This window comes from Callithrix jacchus, chromosome 20 (assembly GCF_049354715.1).
Source record: "Callithrix jacchus isolate 240 chromosome 20, calJac240_pri, whole genome shotgun sequence".
In the NCBI taxonomy this organism is placed as follows: Eukaryota; Metazoa; Chordata; class Mammalia; order Primates; family Cebidae; genus Callithrix; species Callithrix jacchus.
The window spans coordinates 12,585,941-12,600,961 of record NC_133521.1 but is presented as its reverse complement, the minus strand read 5'-3'; the positions used below and the strand labels follow the sequence as shown (position 1 = coordinate 12,600,961).

General features: G+C 42.1%; 1 long non-coding RNA gene across 1 annotated transcript; it reads left to right on the top strand.

Annotated features, from left to right (window-relative positions):
- Positions 1 to 967: 967 nt before the first annotated feature.
- Positions 968 to 8,819, top strand: LOC128930275 (uncharacterized). The gene is made up of 3 exons (XR_008478132.2): positions 968 to 1,055; positions 4,860 to 4,916; positions 6,914 to 8,819. It is a non-coding gene; the product is annotated as an uncharacterized LOC128930275 (long non-coding RNA).
- The last annotated feature ends 6,202 nt before the right edge of the window (positions 8,820 to 15,021 follow it).

Sequence of the window (15,021 nt, the reverse complement as noted above, 5' to 3'; positions counted from 1 at the left end):
CTTCATGGAGCTCCCACTTGCTTCCTCATCTGACCTTGTCTTATCTTGCTAATGTCACCTCTAACCTTCCAGCCACACTGGTCCCTTGCTGCTCCTGCAACATCATAGGTGTGTTCCCACTTTGGGACTTGGCACTGCCTACCCCCTTTGCTTGGAACACCCTCTCTCCCAACCCCATATCCTGTTGTCTAACTCATTGACCTCTCCAAATCTTTGCTTTAACTAACCTAATTTTTTTTCCCACTTTTAAAATTTTGTTTTAATTTTTAAATTTTGTTTATTCTTTATTATTTGTCTTTCTGCACTAGAAGGTTAACTCCATAAAGTCAAGGGAGCTTGTTGTTATCTTTCTGTTTGGTTCACCAATGTATTCCAAGTACTTAACACATAGTTGGCATGTAGCAGGTGCTCAACAAATACCGGTTGAATGTTAAATGACTAAAGTTTGTGGGCTTAGCACGTGCTGTTATCATGTTATGTGCTTTAATGTACACATATAATTCTTAGCAAACCATGAGAAGAGTAATACTATTAAGCACATTTACAAGTGATGAAACTGAAGCAGAGAGGTGAATTAACTGGCCAAGGGTCACACAGCTAGTAGATTATGGAGCCAGGGCTCAAACTCAAGCCATCAGATCTTAGAACACTAGTTCTTAACCACAGCAACTCAACTGACACAAGCAATGCCAAGAAGAGGTTATGTACTCTGCAGGCAAGTTTTGCTCGTGGTAGACTTCAGCTTGTCATTTCTGCATTCATTCTTTTCCTGATAATTGCACCCCCCTTTCCCTCTAGGAAGTGATTTCTTCCTCCGTTTTCCATCTGTGCTCTTCTGGAACGTTGGACTCTATTTCCTGAGCTGGGGGAGAAGCATGTGATGGGAGAAAACCAATCAGCACGTGGCATTCCACAGGCTTTGGTGATTGGCTGAGAAGTCAGCACTGACCTGATCAGAGCTGAGAATGCTGGGGCAAGATGGCTTCACTTCTCCTGCAAGACAGAGAAGATGGGAAGCTGGAAAGGTGTAGGCATCATCTTGGGAGCCCGCTGGGGTGAGTCAGCCTTTGAATAGACGTAGGGCCAATAAATGGTGTGACTGGCCCTGGGTGCTGCCCACTAGGCTTGTCTGAAGCCTCAAGGTGGTCTCTGTATTACAGCGTCCTCTGTCAGTAATGGCTTCTCTCTGGTGGTTTAATGGGGCTGAGAACATGTCCCCTTCCTTTCGTTTGCTTCTTTTCTTTTTTCTTCCTTTCTTTTTTACCCTGCTTCCCTCCCCCTCTCCCTTCTTTTCTTTTTCTTTTTCTTTCTTTTTTCTCCCTTTATTCTTTTCCGTTCTCCTTCCTTTCTTTCTTCATCTTTCTTTCTTTCTTTTCTTTTCTTCTCTTTCCTTCTATCCTAACATTGAGTAATTAGTATGTGTCAGAAATTATGCTACATTTAGGTACGTTATCCCATTTTATCTTTACAACAAACAACCACATTATATAAGAATGTTTAATGTTCTCATTTTATTGGTAAACACACAGGCTGGAAAATTTACACTAGATCACCCACCTGGTAAGTGACAGAGTTAGGTTTCAGAGCCAAGCAATCTAACTCCATTCCATGCACTCTTTTTTTTTTTTTTTTTTGAGACGGAGTTTCACTCTTGTTACCCAGGCTGGAGTGCAATGGCGCTATCTCGGCTCACTGCAACCTCCGCCTCCTGGGTTCGGGCAATTCTCCTGCCTCAGCCTCCTGAGTAGCTGGGATTACAAGCACACACCACCGTGCCCAGCTATTTTTTTTTGTATTTTTGGTAGAGACGGGGTTTCACCATGTTGACCAGAATGGTCTCGATCTCTTGACCTCATGATCCACCCGCCTCAGCCTCCCAAAGTGCTGGGATTACAGGCTTGAGCCACCACGCCTGGCCCCATGCACTCTTAATCACTAGACTACTACACAGCCTCCCTTGTGAAGTGCAGGGTTATATATGGTGGCCAGACCAGAGTTTATAAGGAAGAAAGTGTGGCTACAGAATCAGCCATGTGTGGACACAGGTAGCTGCGGAAAGAACAGACTAGCATAGCGATTCAGAAGAAAGCTTTGTATTTAGGCCAGTCCTGGTTTGAATTCTGTATACTCACTGTGTGAACATGGCACATTAATTAACTTCTCTGAGCTCCTGAATTCTCATCATTACAGTGAAGCTAATATGACCAATCTTGAGATGATGTTGCCTGGCTTAACTGAGAAAATGAATACAAAGTAGTCCCCCATTATTTGGTACATAAGTGAAAGACACTATGATAACGTTATGTATAATTACTATTAATCTTCTTATTATTATAATCACCCTTAGAATTCCCAGTCCCAACAGCACAAGTCCTGAAGACAGCAAGGTATGATTTTAGCCAACAGTTGGCTTCTAGCTTTACCCTTGGAACTGAGGACTATTTATATGCAGCTGAAAAACATCCATTTAAGCTCTGCTGTATTTTGTCACCCTTAGGAGGTAAAATGTCTGATGTGCAGCCTTCAGGGTGTGACTGTGTTTAAAGAGATGTTCTCAGAAATACACATGTGCCCCAGTGAGGGGTGAATTAGTCTGAGTTTCTCCCCAGGTGATGTCAAGCAAACAGTTCTTTGAGAATTAGGCAATCTGGCTACTGAACCACTGGTATTGTGCCATGAGGCATAAACCTCCCCAAGCAGGAGGGTATTGTACCAATAGGAATCATCTCCCAGATCTCAGATGAATGCAGCTGTGGAAAACAGCATTTCAATAAATGTATTCTCCAAATGGAGGCATTTTTATTGCAAAACCTTCCTTTTGTATCCTGAGAGAAATGGAATGTTTTGGTCAGGTATAAACAACAGTGAGAGCATTTTCTAAATACACATGTTTTCTGCACATCAGTTTAATTACATGTTATAGATCATCTTTGAGACTCCTTGGGGATAGTAGCTCCAAAAGCAACGTTCCTCTCTGCCTTGAGCCACCAGCAGTCATGATACGTGTTTTACATTTGGCTGTTTACAGCCCCTCTCCTTCCTTCTCCACTCGGTTATATTTATATTTGCAAAAGAGCATTACGCTTGGGCGTTAGCACTGACCGGAAGATTATTTGAAGTTAAAACACTTTGCCAACTTCCATTTTCTTCACGACATTCCTTTCCATTCTGCTTTTTCTTTAAAAGAAAAAAAAATCTGACTTAAGAAAACTTGATCCTTTTGGAACAAACCAGCCACAGCGATTCCTTCCTGTGCTCCTAGCGGGGAGGAGTGGAGGCTAGAGGGTTGGGAAGATTGGGGGGTGGGGGAGCATGCCAAGGAAGGGCAGGGGCGAATGGGGCCTTCTCCACAGGGGACATTCAATAACTCTCTTAGCCTTTATGCTGTAGGACAGGGGCTCATTTGCTCGATTTGGGGTGACAGCAGCCGGTTTTGTTACAGCATAGCTGGAGTTTTAAATAAGTGCGGCTCTCAGAAGCCGAAAGCAGCATTCGTTATCTTAGCCATGGGAGGGCATGGAAATCGGCGGTGTTTTGGCAAGGGCAGCATAAATCCACTGTTTGCAAGGGCCTGACCCAGCCAGGGAGGAAGGAATGCACAGTTTCCCTTTGACGGTGAGATTTCCTGCTTCTTGTTGGAGAGGGTGTCTGGACTCCGATGCACAAGCAAAGTCTGCATCAATTACTTGAAAGGAAACCAACCCTATTCCTGAAGGTTTGGCAGCAGAAACATTCATTGTTGAGACAGGGGAAGAAAAAAAAGACTAATGAACTCTCCTCTCTTCGGTATTTTCAAAGGCCTCTTGTGTTAGTGGCTGCTATTTTTTTCTTTCTTTCTTTTTTTTTTTTTTTTTTTTTTTTACAGAGTTCTTAGGGACTCTCATTAGCCCCTCAATAAATGCTACTTTAGGGGCTTGTAACTTTGTCGTTAAATCTTCACTCCAAGATGAATTAAGGTTGCAGCCAAGAAATGCCCTCCCTACCCACAGTGAGCTTCTTTACAATCACCAAAAAGGCAGGAAAATAGATTTGTGGGGGATTTTTAGTACTCGTTTACGTGCTTTCCTGTCAAATAGTGATTAATTCAGGGCCACTTAAGTTTTTCTAACTTTCATCCATAATGGGCACGTTGACATTTTTATTTGAATCTCTTTACGCCATCCAAAATAATCTCCTTCAGCAACAGAAACTGCTGGTTAATTGCCACAGAGCAGCTGTTACCTCTTCTCAGTCGACAGCCTCTTTCAGGATGGTTTTGAGCTCCGTGCCTGTGGAACGCCAGGGTTGGCGACAGCGTGTCAGGTGGATTGATTGAATGGCCCCCTTGTTCCCGACTAGCTGTGTCTATGCTGGTATCAGGGACAAACAAAGCCCTGCACATCTAAATATAGCATTTTCTTTGGCCCCCAGCCCTAACTGTCCTGTTTTCCCATTCTTCCATGCTCTAAAACAAATACCAGAGAGCCCCACTTTGATCCGACTTACTTTTATGCAGATTTGCATATTCCATGGGTCAAACTGGTCCCAGATATAGAAGTTCATGCACAATTAATCTGATTTTTTGATTAACTGAAGCCTCACCAGAAAACCGCTTTGAAAAATTCGCTTTGTTACAAAGTCTTCTGAAAGTGTGTTTAGACACTGTCAGAACAGCAGAATCTGGCAACTGAAAGAGAATTTGAGGTCTTCGTGCACAGAGGGCCGTGTCTGTGGATCTAGGCCCGATGGCTTTCTGCCTTCAGCACAACCATTTCATTTTTGAACCATTTTTGTTCTAGGGTATTACTTCGTAGTTCCTGCCTTGATTAGTAATGAAGTGAATGGTTTTGTTGTTTCTTAACTCGTTTTCTTGATGACAGGGCTTCGTGATACCCCTTTGACTGTTGTCCTGTTGAAGTGGAGATCCTGAAGACTGGGTGAGATGGAGTGAATTTTCAGGGTCTGTGAAACATCTGTAGCCACCGTAGACTTTGAGGTTCCTTTCTTAGTATCTGTTCCTTTCCAAGGGTAGTCTGAATGAAACCATTAGATGAGTTCCTATTAATCAAATTTTTTTGCTTTATTGCACCCTAAAGGTAGTCTTTACAGGTTGTTGGAATACTTGTAGCAAAAGAAAGAAAGAGAAAGAAGGAAGGAAGAGAAGAAGGGAGGGAGGGAGGGAAAATAAAAAAGAAAAGGGAAGAAGACTAATTTAAAATAATGTATATATTCTTCTCTGATTTGTGTTATAAGTTCAAATAATAGAGAAACACAAAATATGAAAAGTGGAAATTCCCTAAAGAGTACCCTATACGAAAAAATATTTTACAAATTACAAAAAAAGAGTATCCATTCCGTGCCTCTGTGGAGGTGGTACAGTGCTGAATTGGGTATCATTCCAAGTCAGGCTTCTGCAGTTCAGACTGTCAAGCCCACCATCTGTTTACCTTGTCTTCAAAGCATTGATAGAAACTCCAGTCAGCCTTCTAGCTCCTCTCAAAGTCCCAGTGTGAAAAGTGTTGTTCAGTGACATCTAAGAATCCTGATTGCCATCCACTCCACTAGGCTCTATCTTTGGATCAAGTTGGACACCAGAAACCTGCTCATTTGTGCTGTGGTTAGGCCAAAGTTATTGGAGTTATTCAGCACACGTGTGGACCATCATCCGCACTCTACTTATGGCAGGCATCTCTAAAGAAGTATAGTCTCTTTGTGGCCCAGCCTAGATGTGGTCTTGAATCTTCTCAGAACAAGACTCTGAACCCCCCACCAGGCAGCTGGAGTGCACACTAGTCTAGTGCCCATTTGCTTCACTTTTTCACTCTGGCCCTGGCAATTCTGCAACTCTGTTTGCTCTCACAGTTAACACTGAACTTCTGTTCTCATTGTCCCCTTATAAAGAGCCCTGAGGTCAAAATTTATTTGAAAATGTAGCATCTGGGAAATTCTTCTCCCCTTTGAAGAACCATATATTCCAGTGAAGTGAGGCTTTGTCATTAGTCATCATCCGCTTTTCACTCTTGCTGCCAGGAAGCTGTGAGTCAGATTTCAAAGCTCAATGGTAGAAAACAAAATGAGCCTTATAATTGCCCTATTTGCAGTTTCTTTTTTTCTTGTCCAGAGGTTTTGTTTTTATCATTTGTAGTTTGGGTGGTGAACTGCCTTCTATCAATGAGGCAAAGGTATAAATAAATAAGTAAACAGGTTTTAAAACCATGCGCCCAATTGTGGTGTCGTGTCAACGCAGGCCTCAGTCTGAGAGCATGTTTTATTTTCCTTCATGCCTAAAACAAATCCATGCCTTTGCATGCTACCTAAGAAGAAATACTGGCTGCCAGAACAACATAACTAGAACTGGAAAGGGGAAATAAAACTGGGTTGATGGACCTGGATATATGAGATCTTTGTTTTCTGCCTTTTGAGAATGTTGTTGCAGCCCCATTTTACAGGTAAGTGAGGGCAGACGCAGCTACTCCAGGCCACCAGAGCATGTCTGAGTGATGTGTCACTCCTGAGTCGTGCCTCCAGGCCGCTTTGGCGTGTAATCTTGTGCAACCTTTTTTTTATTTCAAAAGTGCTTCTGCACTCCCCGGTCATTCCAATGCTGGTGGTGAGCACACTTCACTTCTACTTAGTTTAGCAATCAGAATCGCCACGACTTCGAAAAGCATGAAATCTCTAAATGAAGGAACGTAAAGTACTTGGCTTCCAGCCCCCCCCCAATATGGAGAAACAATCTGAATACACAAAATTAGAAAAACATACACAGAATGGTTGTTTAAAATTCACAGCTGTCAACATCAAGTATTTTGTGTGAGAGAAAGAATGTAAGAAACATCAGGTTAACAAAATAGCTGCAGATGGATCGCTTCACGCAGAGGACTAGGCTGGCATTGTCTGCACCCTGTTTTGCAGAGGCTCATTTGCATTGCAGGACAAAGGTTCGCTGTTGGAGACCCTTTCTCTCCATCCTCCTCCTCCAAAAGGCACCTCGCCATCAGCAGTGAAGATAGACCGTCTCCCTCCTCCCATCGGAAACCTACAGGAATGAACACAAATCTGTTATTTTAACACAACGTGGGCACAAAGTGGTGTTTTCATTCTGAATAAAGCTGTGGGAAGCTGAAGAATAGGGCCTTTTATTTGCAGGAGATACTCAAAGGAAGCAAGATTGAACCATAGGCCAGGGAATAAGAATAAAGTTGTTAGAGATTTTGCAGCCTGTGGCCTGGGAGCTCCGCAAGTTCCCTGTCAGCTTAGAGCACTTTGCATCAGAATGCATAATTGCATCTGTTAATTACATTTTTTAACCTAGTCCTCCAACATAAAATAAATTCATTTTCCTCTCACTTTTCAGACTGCTGGGGAGAGGAGACTCCTTTTTTCCTTTCAACTTAATAAACATGATTGACAACAAAAAAATGTAATTTACTTTCTATTACGACTGTATAGTGGAGTCTGGAACACATACTTGCATTTTGTGGATGATTATAATGTATAATGTCTAATCATCGGCAAAATAAATGTACATTAACAATTACATTCATTCCCCAAATTCTAAGGGCCCTATTTTAGGATTCTTGTAAGAAGTAGCTTGAAAGTGGCACAAAGAAATGTTTAAAAATACCCAGAGGCTAAGGACATTTTAAGCACCACATCTAAAGTGGCAGAGATGGCATTTCAATAGTAAAAGCCAGCCACTGAAACCAGTACTGTTGACCTCTGGGCCTTCAATCCCTGGACCATATTAAGAGGCTTGAGCTGGAAATGCCTCAGTCTTTTGCCAATAACTTTGAACCAGGAACCTTGGAGTTTCAAATCTGCTATTGCCTCACCAGACAGCTGCCTCAGCCTCTGCCCAAGGTCACAGAGATTGTCAGTGGGACAACTAGCACTGATACCCTGGTTTACTTGGAGAGGAGGTTAGATAGTGGGGGGGAACCTGGAGAATCTATCCCCTCTTCCTTCTTTCTCTCTCTTTTGTCATCCCTAGAAAAATGGGTGAAATTCCACCTTCCCCATCTGGGTGGGGGCAGAGCACAGGAAAGATGACTTTAACTGAGGCCCAGAGACCTAGAGGACATTGTGATTTCTGAGGCTGTAGCATGAGGCGCCACGAGTCTGGGGGTGTTGGCTGTCCAGTCCTGTTCCTGAGAGTGGCCCCATGATGTAACTGAGGGCCTTGACACCAGCTCTTTAAATCAGCGGCTGCTTTAGGGGCTCCCTGCTGCCATGGTTTCTAATGGCCTTAATCCCAGGCCTGAGGGGCACGTTAAATAATTTTTCGTTTTTAACCACCAAAGAAACCCTCATGTTTGAGTGGAAAAAAAAGAGAAAAAAAAGCAAATCTTCCAGAGCATACATAATCTCCTCTTGATCTGGTTTCCTCAGGGCCACTGACTGGCAAAACTAAGCCTGAGGATGGCTCTGGGAAGATGAGTGTGAGAATCTCCCTGCCTCCGTCTGGGAGCGCACACTAAGGAGCCCCGTGGCATCTTTAGAGCCCTAAGCTCACGCTCTTCCCTAACAGCTGTAGAGACACATTCGAGCCTTGATGTTGTACAGTCATATATCTTCCTCCAAATGAGAGGTCAGATGAGACCATCAAGGTAAAGAGCTTTGTAAGCTAGAGAATACTGGACAAATGTCAGTCTGATTTCGTTATTAACCGAGAGCATGGGCTCTCTCCTACCAAGGAGCCTATTAAAATATTTTTTTTATCTGAGTTCTTTTTCATTTTTTAAACTGTTAATAAATATTTACTGAGAGCCTACCTCCCATCAGACACTTTACAAGCATAAATCAAATCATGTCACTCTCCTGCTTGAAACACTCTAAGGCGCCCCATCACACCTAGAATAACATGAAAAGTCTTCACCGTGGCCTGGAAGGCGGAATGTGATGAGGCCAGCAGCCTCTCCTTCCTCAGTTCCCTCCATCTGCCCCCTTTTTCGTCCGCTTGGCCTGGGATGCCCCCTTTGCTGCTCCTCAAACATGTCAAGTTCATTTTTACCTTAAGGGCTTTGTCCACACTGATGAGTCTTTCTGGAAAGCACTCCACTCAGGTCTCTGTTCAAACGTCACTTTTCTAAAGAAGTCATCTTTGACCACATCTCTAAAATGTCCTCTGTCCACACTGATTCTCTTTGTCCCCATACCCTCCTTTAAGGCTCTTTATAGCCCACATCTTGATCTGAAATGACTGCAGATGTTTTGTGTGTATGTACCTGTGTGTGTGTGTGTGTGTGTGTGTTTATTGCTGTTTCATCCACTAGAACACACGCTCTCTGTAAGGCATGTTTTGCCTGTTGCTGCATGCCTAGCCTCTAGAATAGCACCTGGCACATAGTAGGTGCTCAATTAATACTAGTGGTGTAAATACAAAGTGCTGGCAATGCAAAGATGAGAAGAAATCAAGGGGCTTATAGTTCTGTCCTTGATCTGATGGGATATGGCTCAAAAGGTAAGCAAGGATAATTAATAATTCAATGCTTAGGCCTCAGTGGAAAAGACTTGGACACTCAAATTATTTCATGAGAAGGCTTACCCAAGCTTGAGTATCTAAATCAGGAGTCTGAAGTCTTCTTTAAGCCAGGACTCTTGGCAGAAGACGTATGGGAACCAGGGTCCACAGATTAAGTCAGGTAAGAGACCTTTGGAGACGAACTGGGAGGGCTGCCACGCTCCTAACAACTCCCTCCGTTCTAGATTGGCTCTACCCAGTTCGTTTTCCTCCCAGTGTATGGATCACATGAAAGTCACGTAGTTCCTGCTCGCTGCTGCGTTGATTAGTGAGGAGTCATTGCCTCACCCACACTGAGCCAATGACGCTCTTTCAATCCTAGTTTATAGGTAGGCAACAGCCTTTAGCCAGGTCAGTCGGGGTTCCTCTCCTGGGGATTTTCCAACTGGAACTAGAGGGAAAAACTGTTTTCTTTTCCAATCACAAAGGTATGAGGATGTGAGGCCAGGAATAGCCATTAGCGGAGGTTCTAGTTCACGGCAACAGTGATGGATGAATGATACAGAGACAATAGTTAGTGACCGAGATGGGGAGATAGAGAGTGTCCAGGCCCTGGGTTTACTTCCACTTTCTCCCTGCTCACATCCTAAGCCACTGAATCCCCTCTTCTGCCAATGCTAGTTCAAGCTGGTTTTTTATTTCATTAAAAAGTACCGTAATGAATATATTTTTATTTAACTAGCTATTTAATTATTATAAAATAAATACATACATTTAGTTGAAAAATTTACACACTCTAAATTATAAAATGAAAAGTGGTCTTCTTCCTTGCCCCCCCAACCCTTCCCTTCCCCTCCTCAGCCCCACTCCCTGGTTTCATTCCCTGGAGGTAACCCGCAACCACTTGTTAAACTTATTATCCTTCCAACTGTCATTTGACAGACTTCTGGCAAGCATTTTGAAAAGCAGCAGAAAATCTTTTGTAATTTTGATTTATCTGATTGTAATATATATTACTCTTGTAGGTTTTCAAACAATGGGTTATTCAACCATTTATTTCAGTCAGCTTTGTCTGCATTAGTAAATGTTTTGACATTAGCCATTTATTTCAAAGATGAATGATTCATTTGGGTATTTCTCAACAACATAAAATAATACCCTGGGTGAGGGCATGGCTGACTTTTTGGCAGGGACTGAGTTATTCATTTTTACATTCTTCATACTGCTCAATGTGCTTTGCACAGAGTAGGCTCACAGTGTGTGTTGGAATGGATGAAGAATTTGGTGAAAGGGAGCTGGAGACAGAAGGGGGAAGAATGAACCTTTATTGAGTGCTTTCACAACACTGTGGACTTGGCAGGCTTTGTCTCTTTCAGTCTTTGCTGCAGCTCCCAGCAGCTCTCATTCCTGTCCCTCCTCCAGCTCATTCTTGGGTTTTCCATTTCACGATGTGGCTTCCATGTTTCTCCAATGAATCCATTTTGCTTGGGTTTGCCAGACTTGGTTTCTGTTGCTTGCAACTCAAGAACTCTAACTGACAGAGAAATCAGGGTGTTAAAAGTAGGGCAAATGGACTACACAGAAAAAAAAAATTGATACGATCCTACTTACAATGTGGAAAATGAAGGCAAAAACCCACTAAGTACTTTGCTTTGGGGCACATGGTTAAGGAGAGACCAAACAGGAATTAACTCAGGTCTATCAAGGTACAAAAGTCTGGCCCTCTCCACCGCCCTGAAACCGGGTGCCAAGACTCTGGCCCAGGAACAGATTATTTCTAGAGGCCAAAGAAAGCATGACTGAACTAGCAAGTTCTCACTAACAAGTCAGGCTGTATGTGGTCTGCAGAAGATGGCCTCTTCCTGAAGTCTGTAGGTTTTATCCTTGGAGAATTTTCTAGATCCTTGCTGATGCAAAAGCAAGCTTTAGACACTTAGAAAAAAATATTTACATGAGACAAGCCATGAAGCAGAACCTCAAGCAGTATTCTCTTGTCTTTCTTATTTTTAAATATTTCACGTGGGTCTAATTCCTCTTCTGTTGCCCTCAGCACATAGGAGAAAAAAAAATCCTTACCGTGAGTGATGAATACTGATCATTTATTTGTTTGTAGTAAGGTCTTTTGTTTTACATAATATTGCAGCCTGGTCAAAAACAGGGGCTTGGCCTGGACAACACAGCAAGACCCCATCATTAAAAAAATTTTTTTTTAATTAGCTGGGCATGATAATGCACATCTGTGGTCCCAGCTACTTGGGAGGCTGAGGTGTGAGAATCTCTTGAGCCCAAGAGTCCAAAGCTGCCCTGAGCCATGATTGCACCACTGCACTCCAGTCTGGGTGACAGAGTGAGACCCAGTCTCTAAGTAATAAATAAATAAACCAATAATACCAGTAATGGTAAAAGCATGGACTTTAGAGCCAGAATTCCAAGGTTTGAACTCCAGCTCTGTCATTTGCCGTGTGACCTTGTTGTATGTGATAAGTTCCTTACCATCTCTGCCTCTGTTCCCTCATATATAAAATGAGTATAATAAAACCTGCCTCCTGGGATGGTTGCAAGGATTAAAAAGTTAGGATCTGTCAAACACTTAAAATAGGGCCTGATGGCACATAATGGGTGCTGACTGTATTTGCTATTAGTATTATTCCTGCATTTACTATTTTAATTGTTTTAAAAGTACTCTTTGGGAACCTGAGCAGATGAAATGAGTTTTGAATTCTACAGATATATGTGTGTGAATTTTGCAGTTCAGAGCAGTGGCTCAGAGACTGTGATTAAGGCCTAGGTCTTAAAGTGACAAATGGCTGGTAGCAATAGAGTATAAATAGAATCCCGCTTCATGGATATTTTAATTATTCTTTCCTCTTTGACATGGTTCTGTGTTTAGCTGCATAGCATTAAGCAATACGCAGTTCGAGAAAGGGCAATTTAGAAAGATCAGACCCAATGATCTTAAAGCTGTGATGTATGGTTCAGTGAAAGTATAAGTAGGTCAAATACCTCTAACACTGAATTAGCTGAAATTATGCGAGCTATTATATTGGATATTACTATTTGAACATTTTGTATAAACTGCAGTAATACACACTCGTCTTTATGGGATGAATCAAGACTTAAAACTAATTCTGGCGAATTAAGAATTGTATTTTCCAGGAATTAACTACCACGATTTGACTGCAGCTGTAAAAATTTTATTAGGCAATACATCTGACCTCAAATTGGAAATTTGTGTTGGGACCAGTTTAGGAAATAATTATTGCTGTGTTGTTAATTTTATATTTGCCTAATAAAACACAGCAGGAACAACAGGGCTGGGTGAATGTAACAAAAGAAAGGCCTTGGACATGCTTTAAACGAGTATTTTCAGCCAAGCTGGGACTAGCAGTGTGTATTTCTGATGAACACTGTTGCGGCTGACATTGCAGAATTAATATTAGTTCATGGTTATCAGACTGTGAAAGAGGATCGTGTTGACGTTGTTTGTATCACTCTCACCAGCCAATATGAAGTATCATTATGTGCATAACTTAAGCTGTTTGCTTTGGTAAAGTTTAACTTCCTCACTTAGAGCCTCATGGGAACATGCCCCTCTGCACACATGCATGTTGACACTGAACTCTCTGAGGCCAAACCACTTGTTCCTGTTCATCCAGTTTGCCTTGTGAAGAGCATTAGCAAAGACCAACTTCTTGGAAGCAAAAAGCATACATCTTTGTTGTTGTTAATGGTGTTTTAAGAGAGGGCTAATTGTTTCATGCAAGTACATAAGCAGATATTATGCTTCCTTAGGCTAGAGTCATCTTCCAGTCTCTTCCAGAATTATCTGGTATCTTATATGATCATTGAGATTCATCTCCAAGACATACTTTGAGGTTATTAATTGAGTCCATAGGTTTCTGTGGGACAGTGTTATCCAAAAGTTGAGACACAGATTACCTTCCAGATGAGTATCAAACAACACAGATACACACCAGGAGAAAGTTTTTCCTGTTACAGTCCTCTCCTGATCCTTCTGGTTGTACCAGCCAGGAAATCAACTTTTTCACTCTTGTTCATCTCCATTTTTACCAGAGAGGGCAGAACTCAGGCTCAGAGCCTGGGGAAGCAGGCAGTAACGGCTAGCTAGAGTTGAATGATAATGACTTGTTTGCTCTGCTTTTTTTTTTCATGATTGTAATTCAAATTAGGGTAAATGAACATGATGTTCCATTTATGATAGGGATTGAATGTCTATAAATAATTAAATATGAAATAATCTTATTGAAGAAAAAATATTTGGTAAATAAAAATGTAAGTAGACGTTCAATAAAGCAAAACATCATGCTCAAAGAGTTTGAACTGGAAAGAGGTTAAAGAGATGAAGAGTTGTGCAGATGTGGGTGGGGTTAGGAAAACCAGCAGGAATGGCAGCACCCAGGTACTAGCAACAGCGAGAAGCCATTAGCCTCCTAGGGCTGAACAGTTTTCCCAGAGCCAAGTGAGAGCTAGGACTTTGGAGGCAGGAGATAGCTGCTCTACTAGCAAGCCGGGAGGGAGAGGGAAATAATACCCTGACTTCTCTTTCCTTCCATCTTCCAACATCCTCCTGGTTCCTTCTACCAGTCCAACCCAACCAGAAGCCAGGGTCAAGAGAGAGCTGGAGGATACAGTCCTCAGAGGTCAGAGGAGGGTTGAGAGTGCATGGGGAGTCGGGACTGGTACATGGAAAATAACAGAACATTGGGGCTGAAGTCACTGGACTTTGGGAGATCCTGCTGAAGTATATAGAGAAGGGTAAAATGGAGATTTAAGAAAGGGATTGACTTTTGAGAGACTACCCCCTGTGTACCATGAGTCAAATATCCTCTACCTGCTCTGTTTCATGATTTATTTCATTAGTAAACAGATAAGATGAAGGAAATTCACTTTTGAAATTCCTACATTGCAAGAATACAAAGCCAAGTGATTAGTTACTAGCAGATGAAGGTTCAAATTAAGACCTTCCTGCAGGCAACCCTGATCTCATATATACTTTGTACAGGAGAGCACAGCAGTTGAGAATAACAGCTTAGAGGCCCAGGCAGCTGGGGTTCAAGCCTCAGCTCCGTCATATACCAGCTCTCTGGTATTGGACAAGTCATTCATATTTCTGTGCCTCATTTTACTCATCTACAAAATGGGGACGTGATAATTCTTACTTCTCAGATATCCTAGCTCTTTGAACAATACCTGGCATATAGTCGATGTTCAATAAGTGTTTTATCATAACATGTTATGATAGTTCTGGCTTTTTATTTTTATTTATTTATTTTTTATTTTGAAAGATGGGGGTCTCACTACGTTGCCCAGACTGGCCTTGAACTCCTGGGCTCAAGTGATCTTACTGGTCAACCTCCCAAGTAGCTGGGACTATAAGCATGCACTACCATACCCAGCCTATTTTGTTTTAATTTGCTTTGCGGAGATGATTGCCATTCTGTCTCTAAGACACAAGTGATACTAAGTTCTAATGCTTAGACGTAAAAAAGCTGAGCAAGGAAAAAAAATCTTATCTCTCCAGTTCTTCTTAACTCCCATAAAACTTCAATAGACCAGCA